The sequence below is a fragment of the Pinus tabuliformis genome, chromosome 6, assembly GCF_031772625.1.
Source record: "Pinus tabuliformis cultivar Carrire ecotype Pingquan chromosome 6, CPIR1, whole genome shotgun sequence".
In the NCBI taxonomy this organism is placed as follows: Eukaryota; Viridiplantae; Streptophyta; class Pinopsida; order Pinales; family Pinaceae; genus Pinus; species Pinus tabuliformis.
Window position 1 is genome coordinate 1,994,203,642 of NC_142292.1, and position 16,555 is coordinate 1,994,220,196.

Consider the following 16,555-nt stretch of genomic DNA (forward strand, 5'->3'; position numbering starts at 1 on the left):
TGTTGTGCCATCTTCTTTGATGTGTCTACCCCACACTGCTGTGTCTACACTTGCTGTTGTGTTGCTGCACTTCTCTTACATTTCTTTGCAAACTCTGCATTGCTGTGCCTTCCCTTTCTCACATTACAATCATATTTCTGCTGTGTCTCACTTGCATTTCAGATGCAACCAACACACTCACTGCACTTACATTTACTGCTGTAAAGAAAATTTCTTTTACATGTGTTGTTGTCCATTACCTTTCATTTCTTCAACAAAACTTCATGCTGCTGCATTTTCTTATTTGCATTGCTGTGTGCTTCTCCTTCTTGCCATCATGCTGCTGTCCATAACTTCTTGCTGCTGCATTTTTCATATTCACTGTTGTCCATACCCATAACCATAGACTGTCATCCCTGGGTTTTTATTTGCTGCTGCGTTGCCTCTGCAATTTGCACTGTCGCTGCCTTTTGTTTCATCATACTGTTGTGTGCCCATACTCTTGGCACTTCATTCTCCACAAAAAATAACACAGGCTGCTGCCTTTTCTCATGCACCCTTGCTTCGCACAATCTTAGTCTTCATTTTTTTTAGACAATACACTACTGTGCAATTCCTTTGGCTTTCTGCTGCCACACACATTCTTATACATACAGTGTGCATTAAAAATCTGTTGTCCCTGTTTTTCTTTATGCGTTTCTTTGCATGTTGCATTTCATACAAAAAAAACATTACATTTTTCACTGCTGTGTGAAAAATTTCATTGCATTCTCATCCACTGGGCATTTACGCTCTGCTGCGTTTTGCCTTCTTCTCATTTTCTTCTCACTGTTTTGCATTTTCATTCCCAATACAAAAAAATTTTCCATCTGCTGTGTATTGTACTCACTCTGCTGTGAGTATGTTCTCTCACATTACATAGAAGGAAACTACCTTCCACTGCTATGCATTTCAATGCATGTGCACCACAAAAAATTTAAACTGTTGTTCATTCTAATCCATGTGTTCCAAAAAAAATTTCCAAACTGCTGTCTTATGTTCTATCTTCCCACTGCTGTGAGGGTTTCCATGCTTTGCGTTTTTCTCTTATCTCGCTGCTGCTCTTTACATTTCAGCGCTACCATCTTTTCTTCTTTATGCATTTCTGTGCATATTGCATAAACACAAAGAAAAAGCATTGCTGATTTCATCACTGCTGCATATTACCTTTTAGAGGGATTAACAAAAATTTCATTTGCAACTGCTGCGCTGCAATACATCCTCCATCAACAAATGACTGTTAATACAGTTCAACAAACAAAAAAAATTCAAGCTCCCCTTTAGTGTATGCTTGTCTTCTTTTGGCAAGTTTTCTCAAAACAAACTTAGATCAGCTGCGTTGCTTAAGGGGCTTTCACACTGTATTTCTTTTCTTCTCCATACTTGTGTAACTTTCTTATTTTGCATGGGTCTAGCTTGTGTAAAAGCCCATGTCAAGTTATAGTCACGTGCCATATGCCCAATGTTATGACACTTGAAGCATTCAACTTTATTCATGAATAAGAATTCATGATTTCTTCTTGTGAAATTATTTCTTGGAGATTGTCGAGGACCACAACATCTATCTCCATGAAATGCTCTACTATCTTTTGCCATATGACCAAAGTTTGAGCAAGCATAACAATAACCATAAAATGAACTTTGGTACCTGGGAGATGGAGGTTTTCTTGATGTACTGCTGAAGCCTTGCTGCCTTGAGATACTTTGATGATCACCATTGCCTCTTGCCTTTTTGCCATCAGCTACATTTCCTCTTGGAGCTGATTTTCTACTTGGAGCAGGATTCCTTCTATTGTATCCTTCATTTTTCTCCTTGCCTTTGCTAGAACTAGGAGCATCACCATCTCTTTCTGGCTTCTTCACATCTCCTTTGCTTAAAGCATCCTCATCCTTGTTTGAGGGTTCACCTACATACCCAAGTCCTGATTTATCAAATGGAGATCTGTGATAGCTGAGCATGTCATCCAAAGCTTGAGAGCTCTTCATGATCTTGTTCATCCCTTCAACCTTCTTCCTGAGGAGAACAATCTCTTCTTCTAACTTTTCACATTCATTATTTTTCTTTGCTAGTTGTCCCTCAGTTTCTTCCTTGCTACGAGTAGCTTCAGCTACTACTATTTTGAAGGAGATAATGTCAGTCTTCATTTTGGAGTTTTCTTCATCTTTTGCTTGACTGCTCTTCATTTTCTTTTCAGCTCCTTGTGCCTGCTTCCTGGCTTCTTGTAGTTCGGACTTAAGGGAGGAGACCTCTACCTTGTACTGTCCAATCTCTTCCACAAGCTTATTCACTCTCTTGTGTCTTTGTTCAAGTTGACTTGTCAAGGCATCTGCCTACTTCTTTGCTTCATTCAGCTGATTTGTCATGGATATGACTTCTTCATGGTGTTTCCTCTTGCATTGATCAAGCTCCTTCTTCAGCTTGGTAAGCTCTTCATCCCTTTCTCTTACTTGAAGCTTGATGAGGTCAAGCTTTTCATTCTCAGCTTCTATGATGGGTTCATGACTTTCTTCTTGACTCATTTTCATGGTCGGTGCTCCCTTTGCATGAAGGTCATGCAGTCTATCCCATATATCCTTTGCTGATGTATATATTTCCTAGATTCCACTTCACAGAATCAGGGAGACCATCCAAGATTAGTTTTGCTGCTTGTGCATCATACTCCATGGATTCTTTATCCATCTTGCTGTCATCAATCACTGACTCCCAGACTTCAATCCCCTCAGACATTAGGAAAGCCCTCATCATTATTTCCCATACATCAAAGTTTCCATCAAACTTTGGGGTTTCAAATAAAATGTATTCTAATGGATTGCCTTCTAGTTTAGTAGAGGAGGGAGACACATTTTTAGCAGGCTTGGAGGCTTTCTTCTTTGACCTTGCCATTCTTAACTAGGCTTCAAATACTTGACTGTGTTTTTTTAAATCACTGACTGTTCCTTTAACAGTAACACAAAAACTTAAGAAATACCTGAATCCCTTTGGCTGAATCTTCACACTGCTGGAGAAGCTTTCTCTGCTGCAACAAGAATCTTTCCTTCAGCTTCTTTGAGTCTTCAAAGAGCATGAACCTGCTCTGTCACCATCAAAGAGCCTGGACTAGCTCTGATACCACTGTTGGAGATTTTTTTTTAAATGGGGAAATACCAAAACCAAACACACAGACACCACAGAGCCAATGCTCTGTTTCCACTGTTCCAGGACCTTTGCACAGGGAAGCTATTAAAAACAAATGTACTCATAACAGAGTATTACACAGCCATAAAACATTTCTATTAATTAAAATATAAAGCCTGATACAAACTTCATCCTCTTTCACTCAGAGGGATTTACAAAAATTACTTTCACCCATCAAAAACAAAACTCTGTCTTTTCTCTCCACCTGAGAGTTCACTGTGCTGGGTTTACTGCTGTAAAACCCATTTTTACATTCACTGCTGTGAAAAACCATTTTTACACTTACTGCTGTAAAATAAATCTACATATGCAGTAAACTTTACATTACATTTACTATTTCAGAAATACTTGAGCGCTCTTTTCTTTTGCATTTCCATTCAAATCCAATACATAAAAAAACTTACTTAAAACACGTGCTCACTGTTTTTCTTTACGGATAGCACTGCTGTGCATTATCCTCACACTACGCGCTCTTCATTACAATGAGCAACTGATTTTTATGCACTGCTGTGCATACATTTTCACTCTCACACAATACAATGTCAACTCAAAAAATGCATGAGCTCCACCATTTTTCTTTATGCACAACTGTGCATTCGCTGCTCCTTCCCTTTTTTTCGATGGCTAACACATAAAAAAAATATCCTGCTCCCCTGCCGCGAGCTCATTTTTCACTCCAAAACGTTAACCCATTTTTTTAATATGAATGCCATAAAAAAACATAACGTGTACACCAAAACAAAAAGGTATACCACGTATGAGCCCATCACCTTATTAAAGAGCCTCCACCAAAAAAAATACGAACAACCACCAGCGCCATTAATTCTCTTCTACGGCGGTCAACGGGAATCCTCACACGCCATGCAAACTATTGATTTGATGCGGATCGTATGCAGCTTCGGAGATCGACGGTGGAGGATGAAGAAGCAAATCCAACGATGGAGAATGATATCGGAAGCCACCTTGTTGCTGAGCTTTACCTCCCGATATGTCAGAGATGCTGACGTCAGGCGAGAGCCACGTGCCTGCACCAAAACGCATCGGAGGCCAATATACGGAAACAACTTTTCATGGGAAGGCGGTGCGCTCTGGGCAGTTTTGTGGTTTTCAATCTGGCGGTTTTGGAGAGCGCAGTAAGGCTGCGTTGAAATGACATTTTCAACAGTGTCTTCCCAAGGCACTGTTATAATGTCGCACTAACTTCGACTGACTGTCATTGCCATTTGAATCACCGTTTGACAGAAGACTCCTCAAATCCATTAACAGATTCTTAACCTTGGAGTAGTGTTTGTCAGAAGGATCACGAATTGTTGTTGGTGCAACGGTAGTGGACAATGCAGCCTTGTATCTTTCCCATGAAAAAGATAGATCCACAGTGAATTCTATGAAGACTGTAAGGATCCATGTATGTTTAAAATATCTCTCCACTATTTCCCTCGTTATATCTCCATTGGTAAGAAAGTTATGGAGAATAACATAATCGTATAAATGCACAGCTAGATTGTGATGTCAATGCAGGGGCATTCTCTTTTGCGGATGTGAAGCACTTTCAAACCCGAATCCAATATCTGACATTGTGTCATGGTGAACAGATATTGACAGTGATAGTGCTGCACTCATATTGTGTTGGTACTTCTCCCCAAGATTAAAATTTGGTTGGATGGTAATGCAGTGGCTCCACAATAACATAGTGAAAAAATTGGTCCTCACTAATTTTGTGGTTTACTTCCTAGCAGAATTATGTACCCCTGAGAATTACTCCCAATACAATTTCTTAAATTGAAAAAAAAAATTCCATAATAACACTTTACAAGTTCTTTCCTCCTGCAAAACACCAGTCAATCAAATTCAGATTTAATTCCTATGTGGTGTTGGTAAATTGCAAATGCCAAGGTGTACTGCCCAAGAAGGAGTTTGTATTGCGTAGTGTTTGAAAGTAATGAAAATTATTTTTTTGTCTGTGCAGTGTGAACCCATATTTTGGTTTAATGTTACTCTTATACAAATTAATACATCAATGTGTGTTTGAAACAAATGTCATGAAGTTTTAGTTTTTTGGTATGAAGTCGAGTGTCTGGAGCAAGAATAGTGGCGCAACACTGTAAAAACGAAGTGTTAAAAGGCCTCTGAAAATATGGCATTTGTATTTTACTGTGTTTAACCAGAGTTGCAGCCTCCATTAATTCCCTTGGGGCTGCCCATCTCCTTTTTTATGAAAGATGACTCCACAATAACACCTTGGTCATTAGCTTTTGCGTTTCTAACCGCTTGGGACTACCAATCCCCTTCCTTTTTGACAGAGTGTTTTGTTACATGGGAACAGTTCAGACTTTTGGGCTTTTTTCAACTTCGCAGCATTTGATTCTGAGGCCATATTTTTCCTGGTGAGGTAAGCATGAACAACAAGAGCAAGGCCAGGCTTATAAGAGAATAACAACCGACCTAAATGTTTCCTTCAATATTTGATTCAATAGTGAATACATAGCTGAAAATATCAGTTATCTTGGCTTCAAATATCTTCTCTTCAACGTACTTGAAATTGTACCAAGAACATTTATCAGCAGAGGTATGGCCAGGCGGTACTGTTGGCAAAGTTGGTGTATGAATCCCATCAAATAAGTAACAATCATCAATAGAATCATCAAAGAAGTTTAAATAATTTTCCAAAGAGTTTTTAGAATAGAGTAATTTAATGAAGCTCCAAATTTTCCTGGAAAATAGTAGAAAATTTGGCCAGATTTTGATCAAAAATCAAGTAGAAATTTTGGGAAATTTGGTTATAGCTTTCAAATTTCAAGATTTTGAGTGTTAAGGGGGTTTTGATGGTGCTGAATACATTTCCACCATAAAAAACTATGTAAACACTCTTATTGTTAGATTTTTTTGAAGAAAAAAATACAAGATTCCAGAGAAAAATGGCTTTTGTAGGAAAATTGTACCTCCATAATCAACCCCAGAATAAAATGGCCTGCTGGAGGTGTGTCAAAATTTGACTAGTTTAAATTTGTTCCCTGACAAAAATATCTACATCAAAAACATGGAAGGCAGAAAAATATGAACCCAAGGCATCTTCCCTACTAACAGGATGTCATAAAGATAACACTGAAAAATGACAATATACTGACGAAGTAAAAGAACTACAGCAAAAGGATGTAGAAGAACAAGCCCTTTGCAATTGCCATGGATGTTGTCTTGCATTTTGCAGATCTGGTACAAGAAGCAATGTGTGCACGACTGCGAAAGATTGCTCCCCTCTAATTACTTTTGTTGTTGTGGCCCTTTGCAGTGCCTAATGCATGAGACTGCCGCTGGTTAAGTGCTGCCCGGTTTAAAAAATGAGAAGTATATGCCCTGCTTTTCCAAAATTGAGACAAGCAGGATACATTCGGCTCCATTTCGATATACTTGGCTACTGCCCGCTGATTCATGGGAAGCTGGGATGGAATTTGACAGATAATTTGCTTTTCCAAAATTGAGCCAAGCACGATACATTCGGCTCCATTTTGACATAGTGGCCACTGCGCGCTGATTCATGGAAAGCAAGGATGGAATTTGACAGACAATTTAATTTGTGTGTTATGGGGTGATTTGCCTGTTACATAAAATTAAAGTTAAAAAATTTGTTGAAATTGTGAAAATGAACACTCATACAAAGCTATCAAATTTAATGGGTGTCTATTTTCAAATTCCAATCCTGATGGAAAACAATGCAGGACAATTAGCTCGGCAACTTTTTCAAAGGGAACTTCGTAAAAGACGCTCATCCTTAGTTTCGAAAGCCCTACAGCCTAGGGATTGTATGGAGTCTGTGCAGACAAAAATGAGCCCACCGCTTCCGCCATAGTTGGTGCAATCATTTCTATTGCGCGATCAGATACCGCTTTGTAGCAATCTGACCATGGTAGAATATCCATTGGGAACGAAGGGTTAGGGTTAGGGTTAGTCATGCTCATTCTCAGATGAATGAGGACGAGCAGGTCCATAATAATCCCACCATTATTTGGTAATTTTCGTTTTGCCTACGAAGTCCATGTACTTTTCCTGCAAAATTTAAAGGAATAATGGGGACTGGGGACAAAGCTCGCTGAACTGTAGACTATCCATTGATTCGATGATGCCAATCACATGAGCGGAATCATACCTTCTTATTGGCAATGCGATTTGTTCTTTACAAGTTATTCAACCTCTAAAATCACGTTGGACCATACGAACCAATAGTGCTAGTAATGAAGTGTCAATAGTATTGACAAATGTTTAATGCAGAAGAATGGCAAGGGGCTACTTAGTGTGGTTATTGGAATCTGAAGTATAACTAGCACACAAATTTCAGGGTTTTTGGTTATACTGCCAAAAGTCGTGAATTTTGTTACAATGCACAAATATGGAGGTGAATTTTGTTACAGTCCACAAATATGGAGGTTGTGTGCAGGTCCAATGATGCTATTGTTTATTTTTCATGCGTGGTTGATATTTTGATTGTAAATTTCATCTTCAACATTGTTTTACCTGCATCTCCAATGTGGGTGTTCTTGTTCTTCTTCCATTGTTGTTTATTTTTTGATTTTTTTTTGTTATCATTGATGATGCCCTTGCTTCAACCTGATCTACTTTTTTGGTGAAATTCCTGTTATAATTTTCAGTTCCTTTTTCATGGTCTCCATTATAATCTTCAAATCTTTTATCACTTTTTTATTCTTCAATTTTTTTGAAATATTTCAAATACCACTGTAATATTCTTTTTTATTATTTTGCTAAAATTTCTTAGAATTTATTACAACATATATTTTTGTCGTAAATACTAATAAAATATAGAATGCAACACAGATCCATAAAAATTACAAACAAGATGCAAGAAACCCAATTTTATTTTATTCAAGAATAATTGCCAGAAATATATTACATAAAGTTTATTTTTTTTAATAATAATTGGTATAAATATACCAAATAGAAAACCTGAAAGATATATTGGGTTTCTGGTTCTCAGACTTATATAATATAATCTCTAGCAACTCGGTCCACCAACTCAACCCTTCCAAGATATAATAATTCGGCGGTGTGAAGCACAACTAACGACCTCCAACCAGTGTTATAAGGACTAAACCTAACCGGCAGATTCAAATCGGCCTTATCACTTTGAGGCAAAAACCAGTTCAAACTAGTGACTTGAACCGTTTTTGTTTGGCTCGATACGGTAAAGTGACATATAACGTAGCTAGTGGGCTTGTTTTCCTTTTTTCCTTTTAATGTTTGTCTTAGTTGGGCACTAGCCCAAAATAGGTGCCTAATATTTAAGCATATGACCCTACTATTTCTATGCATTTCATGGTAATGTTAAATTCTTAAAGTAAAAGGATGAAAATGAAATCCTTTTACTTAAATTTTTAAGATTACCATGAAATGACTCAAGATGGTTGAGAGTGGCTTTAACCTCACTGGATTTCTTGTGGAGAAAGTAGAATTCTAGATCTCACTCTAAATCCAAGAGACTTAACAGTTTTCTAGGATTTCAGGATTGGGGGGTTTGCATCGCTACATCGGATTTTCTTATGTACAAGGGTCTGGAACTAATATTTAATCAAGAGCACCAAGCATATACTTGATGTTAGTGGCATTAGTTGTTGAACTCCTTTATCATGAGCTTACTAAAAACAATACCCACCACTCAAACAAAATCTTGACTCGACATGTTATGATTTTTCTATCTTATTTTAATGTTTAGAGGGTGATATTGATGATGAATATCCCAATATAGGAAATGATTTTGTTGGATGTTAGAGGCCATGTGGAGCTTGTTTGCTAATGTATTTTCTGTTTAGAGATGGATTGCACTTAGTGCGATTTTGGTTATGTGCACCCTTACATGCTATATAAATGAGAACTTTTGCTTATTCGTGTATAAATGGTTTGGATTCATATGGATGCACATGAATATATGTTTTTATTTAAAATTTGAATATTCTATGTGTTTTTGGTTGATTGATTTTTTGGTCCATTTTTTTACCGGTTTCCATACGGTTCTAACTGTTCTTAGTCTGCGGGGTCTACCGATTCAATGACTGGTCTGGTTCTGATAACTATGCCTCCAAAATAATAATTGTCTAGGGTGTGTCTTTCAACATCGAAACTAAGAAACATTAGCTAGGGTGTGTATTTCAACACCGAAACAGGGAAATACAATGAGGGTTTCTCTCTCCCACCTTAAGCCACAAAAGCTCCTTATTAGAAAATCAGAAAGGCAATAAAGTTTTTCTTGTTATTGATAATTACTTGTCATGTTTCTTATTATTATGATTCTTTATATCTTCTTTCTTTAGTTCATCAAGCAATTATGAAAAGTAGCAGCACATAAAACAATAGATACTAGATGTAGGTACATGCTAGGGAAAAACCCCATTCGAGGGGAAACCCAGTCAAGGTAGTACTTCCTTTCAATAGTATTCTTTGAGACTCTTCACCCTAGACCAAGACCAGACCTTCCCTCCACACCAAGTCAGCCTCCCAGAATTTTGACCTCTTCCCAATAATTTCGACTAAGCAACAACTTACAACAACTGGCAGCTTTTGGTAACAGTGAAACTTGGAAGACTTTGATCTCCCAATCTAGGGCACGAAACACAGAGAGAGAGAGAGAGAGACCAAAATTTTGATTTTCCTTGTCTCCTTAGACCTCCCCAAACTCACATTCACTATGGCTTCTCGGAAACAAACTTCACACCTTTTCCCAACTACAAGAGAACTTCGCACTTCTGCCCAGCCACAAGATATTTTCACACTGCTTCTAGCTACAAGAGAATTCCAACTTGATGAGAGAATGATGTTACAAATGAATTCGATGGCCTTCCCTTTTTAGGCTTCTTGTGGGGTCGAATAGGGTCCTTAGACCGACTTGATCTTCTCTTAGGCCGACGTGTTGTGGAGGTTCCATAATTCATATTTGACTCAATACTTAACCTTTTTACATGATTCAAAAGCCTAAGAAGGTTCTCTTTAAATGTACAATAATTCTGTAGACTCAGAATAAATCCTAGAAGTCCTCATTGGGAACTTTGGCCTAAAACATGGTGACCCAAGCATGAAACACATACTTTAATAAGTCACAATAATAATAATAAAATTATTTTCTTTATTATTTTGACAAGTACATTGCATAATGACTCAAGTACATTATTGAAGACCAAACATAGTTACATTTTCCAACACTCCCTCTTCACTAGGGAGGTATTCATAATGTACAAATACAATGGAAGATCTCAAACTATATGAAACATGAAGAACTTTAGGCACCACAATGCCATGGACTAAATTCCTGACTAGGGAAATCTAGTCACTCAACAGTTTAGGCACTACAATGCCATGGACTAGATTCCTAACCAAGGTAATCTATCTAGGTGGGACTAAGATGGACTCAATATTTCAACCCTTTAGGTACCCTTAGGCTTACTAGCTAACCATCAACCCAAAAATATAGGTGTATATCCAAAACTGAGCTCAATGACCAACACCATCTTTCCAACTTCGGGACTTAGACATCAACACAAAGTGTCATCCATATGTCTTCCCAGGCAATGCTTCACTCATAAAGCCTCAACACCCCTTGATCCAGCAGATCAAGAATGAACAATCTCTCCCAATCACACTGATTGGTAACCAACATGCTATCAAATCCTTCGAGATATTCACCTGTACAAGCACAACCCCAATCAATAATATACTTTCACATGTACATAAACAAATACAAACCTTTGGGGTATTTCAACCAACTAGATGTTGCTTCTCAAATTTTCACGGTAGGACTCTCAACCAAATCTTTGACAGAAGATTCCTCAATTATACATTTCTACTTCCCATGCAACAACATATCCTCTGAAATTCATTCTTAAATCAATACCAAGCTATGCCCTCCCTCTCAACCAGGAAGCATCTCTTCATCCAGACTCCATCTTAATCTAGGGAGATCTCTTCTGGTCATGCTTCCTATGAGAGATCAACTTCTTCTTTTCAATATCGGAGAATCTTTCATGGCTTCCAACGATTTCATCAGAGTTATCATCTTCCTCATCATGCTTATTACATCAACAAGCATCTTCACGAAGTTGAAGATTATGTACCTACACAACTTAAATAGAAAGTACAACCAAAACTATAGAAGCATGATGTTAGCCATATCAGAATCACATTAGCATTTCATATTTATACATATCATATACCCAAACTCAATTAGAAACAAGAGACATATACTCTTCAACATCTTGCTAGGGACTTTTGTCACACACCCTAGACTACATCAGAATACTTCTCATTCCATCTAGGGTTTTAAAGTTTCTTCCAAAGGTATGAGATACCTTCCTTCAACATATATAAAACCCTAGAAGTAATTCACACATATATAGATCTGTAAATCATCTAAAAACCTTTAAAAATACATATGTTAGACTTCTTCACTAGGGATTCATACAAATCCTAGATTTCATACAAAAGAATCCTTCAAAGTCAATCATAACTTAGTCATTAACCTGACCAACTTCCACTAGGGTTAGTTCCAACCCTTAGATTTTCAACCAACCATCAATCAGCCACTAACATGACCAACTACCACTAGGGTTAGTTAAAAACCTTAGATTCCTGATCAATCATCAATCTCAACCAAATATTCAAATTTCAACAATCTTTCACAAATCTCAAATTATCATATAGTCATCATATATCCAAGATTTCTACTTCGACTAAGGTTTAACTCTAAAACCATAGAATTCCAATTTCACAATCTCAACAATCTTACACAAATCTCAAATCATCATATTTCAGAGATTTTACTTTGACTAAATTTTAACTCCAAAACCCTATAATTACACAATCTCAAGAACCATTAATTACATAGATCTCAGATTTTTACATTTCACACTAGACAATTTCACTACTAGGATTTAACTACAAAACCCTAGATTTTCATTTTTTCAACAATATTTTAATAGATTTCAGATTGTTATATCACTCATACTGGACAATTTAACTTCACTAGGATTTAGCTACAAAACCTTACGTTCCAAATATCATCATCCTAGAATCTTAGACAAGGATTTCCATTAAATCTTAAGACTCATGACCGTCAATGATTAGGTCAACACACATATATAGGAATTCATAATCATTCATAAGCATATCATATGTCCAACAATAAATACATTTGACCTAGACCAAGCTAGGGTCTCGACAAATATCATATGTCCAACAATAAATACATCTGACCTAGACCAAGCTAGGGTTTCGACAAAAAAATGACATATCTATACAAGCCTAGATTTCATTAACATGCAAATATATTTCATATCATGTGTTAGTTAGACACACAACAACCTTGATTACACTAGGGTTTTATCAGAAAAATACACCAATGCCAAGGAAAACATTTCTAAGACATTACAGAGGTCTTGCTCACACATTCTAGCAAACCCTAATGAGCTAGGGTTCCAATGTAGAAAAATAGAAAAACTTACATTACCAAAACTTCAAAGGTTCTAGGATTTATACCTTATCATTCAACCCTAACAAGTTAGGATTTCCCAATCATCCCAAACATGACATCATCAATGAAATTTCAACTAGCATTTCACAATATCCCTAAGTAGTTTAGGGTTTCAATAGTTCAAAATAGCATAAGCTTCGGTTAGGGTTTTCTAGAACCTGTCTAGGGTTCTACATAGTCAATCAAGAATATGAGAGGGGTGGGTAGATTTATTAAGAGATGAATCACCCAAACAAGAATCAATAAGATTCAATACAGCTAATCATAACAAAGTTAGTAATAGATCATCAAATTAATAAGCCTTTCAATCAATGTATTCAAAGCATACCTTTGTTTCTTGACTAACTTTGTCTTTGAGAGATTCTCCTTCTTGAAAATGTTTTCCTAATCAAGACAATAGAGGGAGAGAGGTGATTAGTATTTAATATAATCAAAACTAAATGAGTATATGAATCCAAAAATGAAGAGACGTGAGATACTTATCTTTGAGAGTTATTGGGGGCTCCATCCAAATCTTGAGGGATACCTACAAACTTGAAAGAAATACAAAATGTATTTTCCAAAAATATGTTAAAAATATATAAATTCTAAAACATATAGAAAAGATATATAAAACTACAAGCAAAGGAAATAATAGCGTAAGTCCCTAATGTCGGGTTCCTCTTTTATGATCTTGACCTGCGAGAAATTCCAGAAGACCAAATATGTGAAGAAATACAACCCAAAACACAGAACAAAATGAGAAAAACAACAAGTATTTTATTATTTAGAGATGAAAGCAATGTTCACTTGCCTCTTCGAGGGGGCAACCTCCAACAGAGTAGAGCTCGATTACAAAATAAGACTCGATATATCTCAATGGGGAGTCTTTTTCCTTTATATAGGATTCAAACATACAATACCATGGGTCATTACCATGGTTCTCTCAGTACCATCTATCTAATACCATGGCCCATTTTGCAACTAACTGTGGTTCCTTTCTTAAATGCGGGTCAGCCACTTACAATTATTAATAGGGGCTTTATTGACTCTTTGACTAACTATAACTATGACTCAACACTATTACACAAATAGAGGGATTAGGGTTGGACCCTAACATGCCCTCCCCCATTAAAAGCAACCTTGTTCTCAAGGCTGAAGCTGCAGAAACTGCTGAAGAATAGTGGATGGTTCCCAGGTCACATCTTCTGGAGAGGTGTCTTTCCACTTGACAAGGACTTCCTTGATCTTGCGGCCGCACAGATGTCGTTCTCGCATATCTAGGACCTGTTCAAGTTGGACCCAATGTGAACCTTCTTCATCCAATTCAGGTAGACTAGTTTGAATTCTGTAATTATTCCCCACCACTTTCTTGAGGCATGATACATGGACGATTGGATGGATTTTTGAAGTTGGTGGCAAGGCCAGCGTGTAGGCTATTTCTCCAATGCGTTGAAGTATTTGATAAGGTCCGTAGAATTTTGGAGCTAATTTTTGGCAACCCTTTTCTTTCAGCAGTGTTTGCTTTATGGTTGTAGCTGTAGGAATACCTGATCCCCTTCTTGAAATGTGCGCTCTGAACGATGTTGGTCTGCCTATTTCTTCATTCAATTCTAAGCTTGATGGAAATTATATTTGAGACAGGCTAGCATGGTTGCATGGTTCTGTAGGAGTTGATCCACTGCTTGCACCTTAGAGATTCCAAGGATATAAGAAATAGGGGAAGGTGGGAGTTGGCCATACACTGCTTCATATGGAGTCATCTTGGTGGCTTCATGATAGTTAGTATTATACCACCATTCAGCTAAAGGTATCCATTGTACCCATTGATGTTGCTTTTCTGAAGTGAAACACCTTAGATATGTCTCCAAACATTTTTTGACTACTTCAGTTTGACCATCAATTTGGGGATGAAAGGAAGTACTTAGTTGGAGTTGGGTGCCTTGTAGCTTGAAAAGTTATTTCCAAAAGGTACTAGTGAAATTCAAGTCACGAGCAGATACAATGGAAGTGGGCATGCCATGCAGTTTAAAGATCTGGTCCATGAAAGCTTGAGCCACCAAAGTGGGGGTAAATGGGTGGGGTAGAGCGAAAAAATGAGCATATTTAGAAAGTCTGTCCACAACCACCATGATGACTGGTTTGTTGCCTGACTTCAGGAGACTTGTAATGAAATCCATAGAAACATCCGTCCAGATGGAGGCAAGGATGGGCAATGGTTGTAAGATGTCTGGTAACTTGATTGTTTCTCCTTTGTGGCATTGAGACACATCACATTCAACTACAAAAGTAAGAATGTCAGTTTCCATGCCAGTCCAAAAGAAACAACGACGAGTGCGAGCATAAGCCTTATGAAAGCCTGCATGGACTGCAGTGGGAGATGAGTGCAACTCTTCCAAGATGCACGTTTTGAGGTTAGATGTCGATGATATAACTACTCTATCCTTGTAGCGAAGAATCTCATCCTTCCAAGAGTAGCCATCTGAGGAATTAGGATCTTCTATCAAGTTATCAAAGAATTGGGAGAGAGAGAGGTGTGAAAACCTTTCCTTGCGGGCTTCTTCAAGTTAATTTGGTATGGGAAGAGAGATTGATAGCAGGGTGGTTTCATCCTCAAATTGGCGTGATAAAGCATCCGCTACTACATTGTCACACCCTTGTTTGCAAATTATATCATAATCATATCCCAACATTCTGGCTAGCCATTTGTTTTGTTGGGGCGAGGATAGATGTTGCTCCAAAAAATATTTGAGGCTTTGATGGTCTATGCGGATTTGGAAACGCCTCCCCAATAAGTATGGTTGCTAGGTATCTACTGCATGTAAGATGGCCATCGTCTCCTTCTCATAGATAGAGTGTCCCAGATGTTTCCCACTCAGTTTTTGGCTGGTGAAAGATAAGGGTTGACCTTCCTGCATTAAAACAACATCAATACCAGTACCTAAAGCATCACATTCAATCACAAAAGATTTAGTGAAGTCGGGTAGTTCCAATACGGGAGTGGAACACATGGCCTGTTTGAGAGCCATAAACACCTGTTGTGCTACATCAGTCCAGAGGAATGAATTTTTCTTGAGAAGGTTAGTGAGGGGTCTAGCAATGTGACCATAATTGCGAACAAATTTGTGATAGTAGCCAGTGAGACCCAAGAATCCCCTCAAACTCTTCAATGTTTTTGGTTGGGGCCAATATTGCATTGCCTGTATCTTTTTGGGATCCACCCGGACACCTTCACGACCCACAATGTGTCCCAAATACTCAACTTCTTTCATGCCAAAAGAGCACTTGGACAATTTGACAAATAATTTGTGAGTCTGGAGTAGTTGCAAGAGCAGGTCTACATGCTAAAGATGTTTTTCCCAGGTTAGGCTGTAGATGAGAATGTCATCAAAGAAAACGAGGACAAATTTTCTGAGATATGGTTTCAACAGGTGATTCATGAGGCTTTGGAAAGTGGATGGGGCATTACAAAGACCAAATGGCATGACCAAGAATTCATAGTGGTCGTCATGAGTTCAGAAAGCAGTCTTAGGAATGTCTACTTCTTTCATGCATATTTGGTGATAGCCCGAGCGAAGATCTAACTTAGTAAAGAATTGCACACCATGTATTTCATCAAGCAGATCATCAACAACTGGGATAGGGAATTTTTCTTTGACAGTGAGCATGTTGAGGGCCCAGAATTTCGGACACATGCGCCATTCCCCATATTTCTTGAGCACCATGACCACTAGTGATGAATAAGGGCTGATGCTAGGATGAATAACACCGGATTCAAGGAATTCCTTGATAATTTTTTTCAATTTCATTCTTTTGGGAAAAAGAATATCGATATGGGTGCACATTCGGTGGTTGTGCCC